Raw genomic sequence first — 12,417 nt, 5'->3', positions numbered from 1 at the left:
TCAACCTGTTTCGAAGGTTGATAGTGACGTCTGTGAGCATGCGTTTCAAGAATAATTTCTTTATACATTTTTCTATCGTTCTCGGTGAAGTCTTTGGGATATTTTTTAAAAAGCAATTCATATAAACCTTCAGTACCCTTATATTTTTTATTTTTTACAATAATATCTGAACCGTCTATATGCAGTTGTGAGTCACCTATATAAAATTTTTCCAAGGTTGGATTGTGCCTAATACCATATTTATGATCAAATTGTTCATTGTTGTCATCATTAATCATATCATGTATATACTTTCTAGGTAATTCATCATATTGGCTTAAATAATCTGTGAATGATTCTTGAAAAATTTTTTCTTGTCTATTTCTAGATGCATCCTGGCTGTTTTCATTATCCAAATCAAAATTATCAATCATTTTTCGTTTTAAATTACCTCGCAGTAAATTTGATGCATTTCTTTTAGATGTAGAGGCTTTTGGTGTAGACGTACTAGGCGATAACATTTCTATATCAGAATCCATTTTAAACTCATCTTTTAATTTTTTCGTCTTAAGAATTTTTCTTTGTCCCCTGTCTTGTTCATCTTCCTCCTCATCCTCCTCCTTATCTTTATCAACATCTTTCACTTTTGTCAAATAATAAGGATTTACTTTTTTGGTTTCTAGTTTACTTTCTATATTTTGTAAATGTTTTGTTATAGGGTAAAATACACTATTTTGTTGAAGTTCATTTAATTTTAGTAATTGTAGCTTTTGTTTGATAATATTACGTTTAGTTATAAGTTCTTTTTTCAATTTTTTATCCATAATTCTTTAAAAACAGCTTTCTAAACAGGTTTTAAACAGGTTTAAACAGGTTTTAAACAGCTTTTAACAGGTCTGTTCTAGGTTTTGTTATAAACTGATTAATTTTCTATAGAATTTATCATTTTATCAGAAATACTATCAGGACTTATAAAGTCGTGAAATCCAATTCTATATCCTCCTTTGTTAACATCAAAATCCTTGAAAATAGTTAAAAATCCATAGGGCTCTTTCCAGCAGAGTGAACAAATATATTTAAATTTTGGAAAAGTCATATCTGCACTCACATGATCCATATAAATATGTTTCAAGTTTAAATCATCTACTTTGAAAATAATTAGTGCATTCGCATTGTCCCTTATTAAATGCTTTGAAATTTTTGCATAAGATTGATGTAAATAAAAACAATCAACAGAATTATGTCTTCCCATACAGAAATATTCTCGAATTATATTTTGTTTGGAACATGCAACGTCATCAAATATAAACACAGAGTTTTGTTTAGTCTTAGATGGTTCTAAAATGTCTTCACTATTATCAAAATGAAAACAATTTATAGTTTTTATGGGGCCTAATAATACATCTCTTAGATATACATATTTATCTTGATTTAGAGATTTTGAGTAAACATACACGTTTTCAAATTTCAGTCCATTTTCATGTTCTAATAAGGTGATTATTACATTAGTTTTACCACAATTTGATGGACCGGTAATTATACATCTCATTGTGTTAGGTAGCAAAACACTATGTTTCGTCTGTTGTTTTTTTCGAAATAGTAAATCATGATTGTTGACTTGTAATTTAACTTTTTGTCTGTCTATCTTCACCAATCTATTCACTACATTTTTATGGATTTTTCTTTTTTTCACTCTCATAATTTCTAAATTTATATTGCTATTGCTATCAAACAGTTGTTATATGAAAAATAAATATAAAATTAGTTGCAGAAGTTATTTATATTCATTCAATTTCTAATATTAAGATGAAATACTATGTAGGAAATGTTAAATCTGGAAAGGGAAGTCTCATAAATTCAGCAATAAATAAATTACCCTTTGAACTTCATATCCCATCATACAACTTTTGTGGTCCAGGTATGTATTATTTTTAGAAAATATTTAAATTCCTATTATTTTCATATACATAGGTACAAAATTGGATAAAAGGTTGGCTCGTGGTGATAAAGGCATAAACGGATTGGATGACGCGTGTAAAAAACATGATATAAGCTATGCCGAAAGTAAGGATCTTAAAAGTCGTCATGCTGCTGATAAAATTTTAGAGCAAAATGCCTTAAAGAGATTTAAAGCAAAAGATGCATCTTGGAAGGAGAAATTAGCTGCACTAGGAGTTGCTGGAGCTATGAAAGCTAAAGTGAAACTTGGTATGGCATATGATAAAGAAGAAGAAGAAAAAACCTCAAATATTATGAATAATTGTGTAAAGTCAATGGTAAAAGTTAAGAATTCAACGGAAAAATCTTTACAAAATATTAACACATGTCTAGATACAATGCAACAATTTCAACAAACAGGTGTTAAAAATCTGAAAAGAAAAAAACTGAATAAAACAAAAAGGTTAAAAAGAAACATATATTCAATCAATAGTGGAATTGTGGATTTTAATGAAAATCATACACAAAATTTACAACAACAACAACAACAACAACAACCTTCACTGACATATAACAAGATAGAATCCCATAATGATAATGATAATAATAACGATAACAGAAGTAGTATTAAATTTTCTAGAAAAAGAAAATCAGACATAAAAAATTATAGTCCTTTTAAAAAGACACGTAAAACAAAAAATAGTAAAGTTGATAGAAAACGAAATTTAAGTAAAAACAGTGTGTCCAGAATGAAAAAGTTAAATAAAACTACAGTAAACAAAATAATGAAGATGAAGAGAAAAAAGAGAAAACTCGATTTTGATGGTGAGGAGGAGGAGGAGCCTTTTAAGAAATCACGTAAAATAGATATTAGATCTTTTAGAAAGAGAAAGTTAAATATTGAGAAACATGATGATGATGATGATGATCCTTTTAAAAAAATACGTAAATTAAAAGATACTAGATCTAGTAGAAAAAGAAAATTAGAAAAAGAAGACGGTGATGATCCTTTAATAAAAACACGAAAAATATTAGATACTCGACCTAGTAGAAAGAGAAAATTAAATAATAAGGAAGGTGAAGATCCTTTAAAAAAAATACGTAAACTACTTCCTTCTAGGAAGAGAAAATTACATATCATTCAAGGGAATGCAGATCATGATGATGATGAGGGTCCTATTGAAAAAATATCAAAATTATATCATTATGAACCTCTACCAGTGCATCGAAAACGTAAATATATTGATAGTAATGATAGTTTACAAATAGAACCAATCATCAAAAAACCGAGAATTATTTAAATGGTAATAGTTACTCGTAATGACTTCTAGTTTTTAAAAACACGTTAAACAGTAAATATCTCTAGAAAAAAAAATGTGTAAAATCAATAGAAAAACAAAATGTAACAAAGGAAGAAGAAAATCTATAAAAAAAGTGAAAGGAAATTCCAATGGTGTAGCTTTAAAGGAGGCAATTAAGCAAATTAGAAAAAGTGTAGACCATCATAAACCTAAAACTGTTGCAGGAACAATTCAGATGGCTTTGAAGGCTGCAAAAAAGATTAAAAAAAAGATCAAACCTTCTCGTATCATAAACGTACCAAAAAGAGGAGGAATATTACCACTAATACCGATATTTGCGGGACTTAGCGCTTTAGGTGCTTTAAGTGGAGGAGCTGCAGGTATAGCAAAGGCTTTAAATGATGCTAAGGCAGCCAAACAACAATTAGATGAATCTCAACGTCACAATAAATCAATGGAAGATATAGCTATGGGTAAAGGTGCCTACTTGAAACCTTATAAACGTGGTTTGGGGCTTTTTTTAGATCCACCTCAAATTTCAAACAGCTTCCGTTGACACTTCCTCGTCGACCTTTAACAAATATCGATATTGACAAATTTGCTAAATCATTGGAAATTCCAAATTTCAGAGGTGTATTTATGAGAAATAATTTACCTCGAAAGATACATGTATATGAAAGTGGAGTAATCAACTTGGATGATAATAATGGTCCTGGTACACATTGGACTGCATACAAAAAATATAAAAATCATATAATTTATTTCGGTAGTTTTGGAAATCTCCGTCCTCCGGCAGAAGCAATGAAATATTTTAATTCAAATGGTCACTGTGATGTATTATATAACCATAAAATATATCAAACCTATAATAGTTATAATTGTGGACAATTATGTTTATTATTCTTATTCAATAAATAGTCGAGTCTGAAGAATATGTATTTATTTAAGTATAATCTTTAACACAGTCAACATGCCGTATACGTTTACCATGTCAGGGAGGACATCACAACTTTCAACAAGAATTTATCCTCCGATAGTTTTAAATAAAAGTAATTATGTTTTGGGTCTTATCGATTTTCTCAGTTACAATTCGATTCCAAATGTGGATAATTCTAATAATGTATTCCATTATGGAAATGAAACAGTTGTAATACCTGAAGGATCCTATGAAATAAAGGATATTGAAGAATACATAATGAAACACATAACGGATAAGGAAGAACAAGAAACTACTAATTTAACTTTGAAAGCCAACAATAATACATTAAAGTGTGAAATAAAATGTAATAAAAGTATTGATTTTACCAAAGAAAACAGCATAGGAAAGTTATTAGGTTTTAAACCTCGCATACTTAATGCAAATATGAAACATATATCAGATTATCCAATAGACATTTTCAAGGTGAATTCAATTTGTGTGGAGTGTAATTTAGTGACAAATTCCTTCAACAATGAAAAACCTGTACACATCATACACATGTTTTATCCTAATGTTCCACCAGGCTTTAAAATTGTCGAAAAACCTTCAAATGTTATTTACCTACCAATTAATACACAATATATCGATGAAATAATACTTAAAATCGTTGATCAAGATGGTAATCTAGTCAATTTTAAAGAAGAGTTAATCACGGTGAGACTACATTTAAAAAATATTGAAGATGGTGTTTAGATATACAGATAATTTGTTTTTCCCTGTTTCGATGTCTATGATGATGATGGGAGACAATGCAATAATAACTGATGCGAGACGGAAACAATTTAGTATGAAAAGAGAAGTGAAACGATTAATACCTCGCAACAAAAAATTTTTACAATTATTAGGATTTAAGTTAAAAAGACATTATTAGCAAATTACTTAGAAATTTTTGGTACAGTTTTAAGTTGAAGATTAGTGTAAATATAAGAAAGTTTATCATATTTGTAAGGTGCAACTGTCGATATAAAAAAAACGAAGAACAATATGAGTTTTAATATTTTAAATATTCAAGAGCAGGTGAGAGTAGATAATTCCATTATCAAATTGGAATATCATACCCATCAACCCTATGCATCAACAAGTTATAATAACAATGATGAAATACGAATACCCATCCAAACTCAGGATATATACACTTTACCATCGCAAAGCTTTCTGTACATTGAAGGAAAACTATTGGATCAAACCGGAGCAGCCAGTCCAACTTTAAGTTTTATTAACTGTGGCATTCCATTTCTATTTGATGAAATTCGATATGAATTAGGTGGAACTGTTGTGGATCGTGTTCGAAATCCAGGTATAACTGCTCTAATGAAGGGATACGTTTCCTATACCGAAAATGAATCTTTGAAACTTAACAACTCTGGATGGTCCCACCTACAGAATCCAAAACTAGTAGACCAAAATGGGAATTTTTGTGTATGTTTACCTTTAAAAATGGTTCTTGGATTTGCTGAGGATTTCAATAAAATTATAATTAATACACGACAAGAATTGATATTAATTAGGAGCACCTCAGATGTGAATGCCATTCACACAAACAAGGCAGATGAAACCCCTAAAATAGTATTACAAAAAATATTATGGAAAGTTCCCCATGTATCTGTGTCTGATACGGAAAAATTGAGATTATTAAAATACATTGAAAGCGGTAGAGATCTTGATATACCTTTTAGATGTTGGGAGTTACAAGAGTATCCTCTATTGCAAGAAACAATGAGACATTCATGGGCAATAAAAACGACTGCTCAATTGGAAAAACCTCGGTATATTATTTTTGGATTTCAAACTAATAGAAAAAATATACCAGGAAGATTTATGAGTCAGTTTGATCACTGTAATTTAACGAATATTAAACTTTATCTTAATTCTGAAATTTATCCTTATGATAACTTAAACCTCAACTTTGATAACAAACAATGGGCCATTTTATATGAAATGTACACACAGTTCCAACAGTCGTATTATTATAAAAATCAAAGCGAACCTTGTTTATCACCAGAAAATTATCTACAAATAGCTCCTCTAGTTGTTATCGATTGCAGTCGTCAAAATGATGATGTAATAAAAGGGGGGGCAGTGGATATAAGAATAGAATTTGAGACGAATAAAAATATTGGTGCCAACACATCCGCTTACTGCTTACTACTACACGATCGTTTGGTGAAGTATAATCCTCTAACTAGTGTTGTTAGAATCGTTTAAAAAAGAAAATGTTTGTGGTCGACTTTCAAGGATTTCAATATAGAACTAGTGATTTTTATATTAAGGAAATAGCCATTCTAAATATGGAAAATGGGTGCATGGATCATAAAATTGTACGACTACCATGTATTTCCTTCTTTGATGGTGAATTTCAAAGATGTGCTGAATGGAAAACTAGAAGAATACATGGACTAAGTTGGGATAATGGATTTCAAGTGGATTCCGATCTGCATTTAGAAGATTTAAGTGACTTTATAAAAAACATAGTAGGTGAAGCATATGTAATCGTTAAAGGACTGAGCAAAAAGAAAGTTTTAAGTAAATTTATTTCCAACAATATAATTAATGTAGACGAATTTAATTGTCCAAATTTTAGAACATTAAAAAAACAAATTTATGGAGACTTGTCATGTAATTGGAGGAATATTAAACCCTACCATTATCATTGTAAAAATCATCTTTTTAATGATATAGCTTGTGCTTATGAAAATGCTATTATATTAAGTATATGGTATAAAAAATATATTAATAAAAAGTAGTTTTAATGTAATGTTATTGTATTAAATATATATGATATAAAAATAAAAAGTAGTTTAAAAATGTATTGTTTTATTTTTTTTAAAATTTAAAGAGGAGGGGGAATCTAAAAAATTTATAAAAGTGATATGTTGCCTTGATGTACTCATATATAGACAAACATTAGTTTGGTAAACAACTCTAAAATTAAAAAAAAAAATGTTTTTACTACTCATTTTGGTTTCGTATGCAATAAGTTGCAGTGTTTGTAGAACAGTGTACATACGAGATGATATAAATATTGAGAATTATAATTTTCCCATTGAATTAAATTTGACTATCGAAAATCCAATTTATTTACGAAATGCTGTAAAAATTGAGAATTATACTATTTTGATAGAAGATGGAACCTTTTATTTGTTTGAGAAATCTAAAAACAATTTAGTCTTGATGGAGTATCCTGCAGTCTATTTCCCTGCTACTCAAGAAAACGGATGGAAAGAATTTGCCGTTAATACAACAATAAGAAATTTAAATAATCAAACCATTGGATTTGTAGTTGGCCATGATATGTATTATTATCCTATAGCACCGAGGAAAAATTCTATATTGTATTGTGGAGGATATAATTTAGAAACATTACTTGGAAATAGCACATACATTATTTTTCATAATTTAGAATTTAATCTTTACGATTTCAAACAAAACTTTATAGAACTTTCAAGTAGAGAAAATATATGTTTTATATATATTTAGAATGTTGTAAGTGTTAAATAATAAATCAGATGTTACAATTAAATTGTTTTATTTTATTTCTTAATACACATAAATTATTACAATTATGATTTAGATTTTCATAACATTTTAAATCTATTGAAAATTTTCGTTTTCTACTACTGCTACTGTACAATCGTGTATGAAAATTGACCGATGCTGTACAAAAACAAAACATAATTTTACACATTGCACAGTAATTAGTGCCCCCCTTTGTAACGGTGGAGGTAATGATGATGATGATGGTGAATTAAGTGAAGTGGTAGAAAAAAAAACATTATTTTTATTAGTCTATATAAAAAATATAATTTATCGATATACTCTGAATCCTTGTAATTGTTGTCTATAAAATCTCTGTAATTGTTCTGGCGTCATGCAATTTCTACATAAATTTGTTGGTGTGAAACTTTGAAAACGTCTAGGGCATCTAGTACACTTATACAAATTTGGTCCATTCACAGCTGGCGGATCTGTACCAGTGGTACTACTAATTTTATTTTCTTGCAACAATTTAGGCCGTTGATCCGAATCCGCCATCTCCTCTTTCTGTTTTCTTTTCTAACACATCTACTTCTTCTAATTCCGGGTAAAATATTTTTTCACAAATAAGTTGAGCTATGCGATCACCCTTCTTCACAAGAAAATCCTCATCAGAGTGATTAAATAAAACCACTTTAATCACACCGGTATAATCTTGATCGATGACTCCAGCTAAAAAATAAATTTATATAAATATAGTTTTATTGTTAGTATATAAATTTCTAGACATACCTCCAACATCTATAAATTTTTTTACTGCCAATCCTGATCTAGGTGCTATTCTTCCATAACACCCGTCTGGTAACTGAATTTTAAGGCCTGTATCTATTAACAGTTTACCTCTTGCTGGTACTGTACAACTTGAAATACTACTTAAATCAAAACCAGCTGCTTTCGATGTTGCTTTTAATGGAGCACATGCGTCAGGAACAGTTCTTATGTATTTCAAAGTAGTTTTTTGCAATGATTGCGATGGTATTTGATCTAAAATACTTTGGAGGTGTGACCTCTATGTATGTTAATAAAACAAAGGTTAATTATATATTAAGTGGATTATTGATTGAGATAGCCCCATGGTAATGTATCTGTATAGATATAATTTACAACTCTTTTATCATCAAAAGGGGTTAGAGCAATTTTTTCTTGACTAATTGTAAAAACTTCATGTTTCTTACTGCGAATTAAATTCTCAGTTGTACTAAGACTAGTATTGTTAAATAAACAATCTAAATAATTTTGAAAAGTAATAGTTTTCAATGAGGCTGAAGTTATCCCTTTATCTTTTTTTATAACATTAAAATTTATATCATTATTCTCAAACTTTCGATTCGATTTTGAAGAGTACAATTTAAAAGAATACATTTTCGATTTTAATCCAACAAATTCTTCCATAATTTTACCATTATTTTCATCCTTCATCAAACCTAAAACTTTTTTATTTACCAATGGAATATTATATACATTATTCAAACTATAATCAGAAGTATCAAATTTATGAATATCCTCTTTAATATGTTTATAGATATCATCAACAAAAAAATGGTAAATTAAAGAATCTGTATCTGTATACAATAATTTAGCTTTATCACCAAACTTTGTTTTAATATAATTATAATGAAAATCATATAAAATTATTTTTGAAATTTCTAAAATAGTAAATCCTACATAAATAGGTTTATTAAACTTAATGTTTAATCTTTTCATTTCAATTATTACCATATCATTATCGAAAATTGTTAAACTATGAAAATTTGGTTTAGAAATATAATTTCTCACCCCATATCTACCTGTCCATTTTGTAACTAATTTAACATCTTTATATTTTCTAACATTTTCCATAGTTTTACCAAAAACCGCATTATTCATTAATTTATAAAAATTTTTCTCAAACTCATTCTTACTTTGTTTCCTTAAATTGGTATTTAAATCAATATATGTTTTTAACCAAGGTGATTGTTTAAATTTTAAAATTTTATGAACTTTGATTAGTTTTAAACCTAAACTAATTGCCTGTTTTAAATTTCTATAATGAATGACATAATTTTTCTTATTAAAAAGTGTTGTTAATAATTTGCACTGTTTAGATGTTGACATAGGCGGTTTCATATGTTCAGGACATAGAGGCAAGTCTTTATGATGGTTATGTAACTCAATAGGATATTCAAGATCAACTTCAAGTATGTATCCTACATCAGACTCATTAGGAGTATTAATAATACTCTCTGTATAAAAATTTATACTATCAATCCACTGAAAGTCACTAACTGGTAAATACTCACTCATAGCAGTACCATACAAATTATTAACATCAAAATACATGAGAAAAGAGGATGGAATATTTTGATTGTACTCATCCTCCATGTATACATTGTTCGCTTTACCATATCGATTACTACATTGTGAAATTCCACCCCTAATACCCCTTTCAATAAACATAATTTTATCAACATCATCTAATAATTCCAATGTTGTTTCAGAAATTTTTAAACAGCTTGCATAAGCTAAGCCTGGTGCAGTATAGTATTTTAAACATTCTAAATTGTATGTATTAAAACATACTTTTCTAAAATTTTCAAAAACATCAGCTAAAAGAAGCACATCAGTTTTTAAATATAGCTCCATATATTCACGTAATTTATTTATTTTAAAAGTATTCCAAACTGTTTGTGCATGTTCATACTCTGAATTTTTTATATTACATTTTTTCAATTTACTGTAAAAGGCTGCTATTGGTGGAAGCTCATTTTTATCCAGTTTATTCCAATTATCAATATAATCATATGGGAATATACCCTTTTTTGATAACAATGTAAATTCTTCATCATTTTTACAAAAGCTTTTTGTAATGACTTTTTCGGGATTTGATAAATAAGAACTTAATTTATCTAAACTACTAGCCATAAAACGAAAGGAATCTAAAAAGCGATATTTTATAACAGTATTGTTAATATATTTGGTAAATGAAATATACTTTTCTTTATTGACTGGTAATAACTTTACATCACCAGGAATCTCTGTTGCTAAGCACCTAATAATAAAATGACTATCATAACCACTCAGATTATGAAAAATAACAGGTATAAATTTATCATCTTTATAATTTAAATTACATGAATTATGGGCACTTCCTCTAAACCTTCCAGTGTAATGACAATGATCTCTAACTTTTATCTCATCTGCCGTAATAGGTTTTGTACAAATATGACATGTATTAGATGAATTAAATTCATATTTTTGGTTCTCTGTTAATGGTACCATTGAAATTGGATTGGAAAATATAGGATTTAATTGTTGTGCTATTTCTTGTAATTGTCTAATAAACCAACTAATACAATCTTTCCCAGTATATGATTTAAATTTGGAAAGAGAATTATCAAAATTACATAACAGATAAAAAGCAATACTACATGGAACATGTTTTTGATATCTCTTCATAGTTCCACTTAAATTTATATCTTCAAATTGTTCTAATATACTCTCAATATCAGCATAAATGACGAATGGTAATTTTTCTTTATTTTTAAAATCTGTAAACGATAAAAACTTTTCCTGCTCTGATGGTAAAGAAATTTTTGATTTATTCAATTTTTTACAAGTAAATTTACGTATGTTTAAGAATTCTTGTGAATAAAATGATTTTTTATTAATGTAAAATGATACATTGCTTCAAAACGATTTATATTTTCATTTAAATTCATTTCATAATCATCATCGTCATCATCATCATCATCATTAACTACAGAGAGTATTAATAAATTAACTGTTGTTAAAAATTCAAACTGACTGAGACATACAAGTACAACTTGCTTTTTTTCGATACCGAAAACATTTATAGAAATATTATTTTGTTTTTCAAATTTAGGAATATCTTTTAATTTAATAGGAAACTCATTGATATTTAAGTTCCACGTCCTCGCTGCTACTTTCCTCCTTACGTTCATCGAAATAAACATTTTGAATTATTAAAAGATTAACGTGTCTCTCGAGTTTATTGTTGATTAAACGAGCAGGTTCAACGTTATATTTATTCTTCCCGGTTAATTTTAATTGATAAACGTTAACCGAAATATTATTAAGTTTCTCAAATTTAGTAATCTGCGAAATTTGCATTGGAAAATCAATTCCGTCTAAATTAAGAACAGTTGAAGGATGCGGGTACGATGATGTTCTATCTGGGTGTTGACGCATATCTACGGGGTATAAAGCAGACACTATACTCCAAGCGAAGCAAGCGTCATCGTCATAATTTTTAACGTTAACACAAGCGTGCTTTTTAGCAATTACCTCGGGGAGCCTGATAAAGGAAGAGACCCCATTACCCATTTCAAATTTGTTAATGTTAATTTCTAAACTAATAATTTTACGTAACGCCCAACCACTATCTCTTTCCTGGAACTCTTCTACTTTATTTAAAATTTTATCTAAAACATTTTCAAAAAACCAAACTTTTAGATCTGTACCCAAATCTATTACAGCATTTTTTGTGTTAAAATATTTAAAATCTTAAATTGTTTCGTTTGAATTAGGCCCGGCTTTAACAAATTCTCCACAAAAAGCAGCGTTAACTTTTATGGTTGGATGAGTCTTCAGAATTTTAGATATTCTATTTTTAAATAGGAAAAATGCGTCATTCAAGAAAGCTTTAATGTCAATATGCCGCTTATTTATTATTATCCCTGAACGAAT

The sequence above is a fragment of the Anoplophora glabripennis genome, unplaced genomic scaffold, assembly GCF_000390285.2.
Source record: "Anoplophora glabripennis isolate ALB-LARVAE unplaced genomic scaffold, Agla_2.0 scaffold1765, whole genome shotgun sequence".
Taxonomy (NCBI): domain Eukaryota; kingdom Metazoa; phylum Arthropoda; class Insecta; order Coleoptera; family Cerambycidae; genus Anoplophora; species Anoplophora glabripennis.
The sequence above is the reverse complement of the archived record's forward strand: the minus strand, read 5'-3'. Positions refer to the sequence as shown.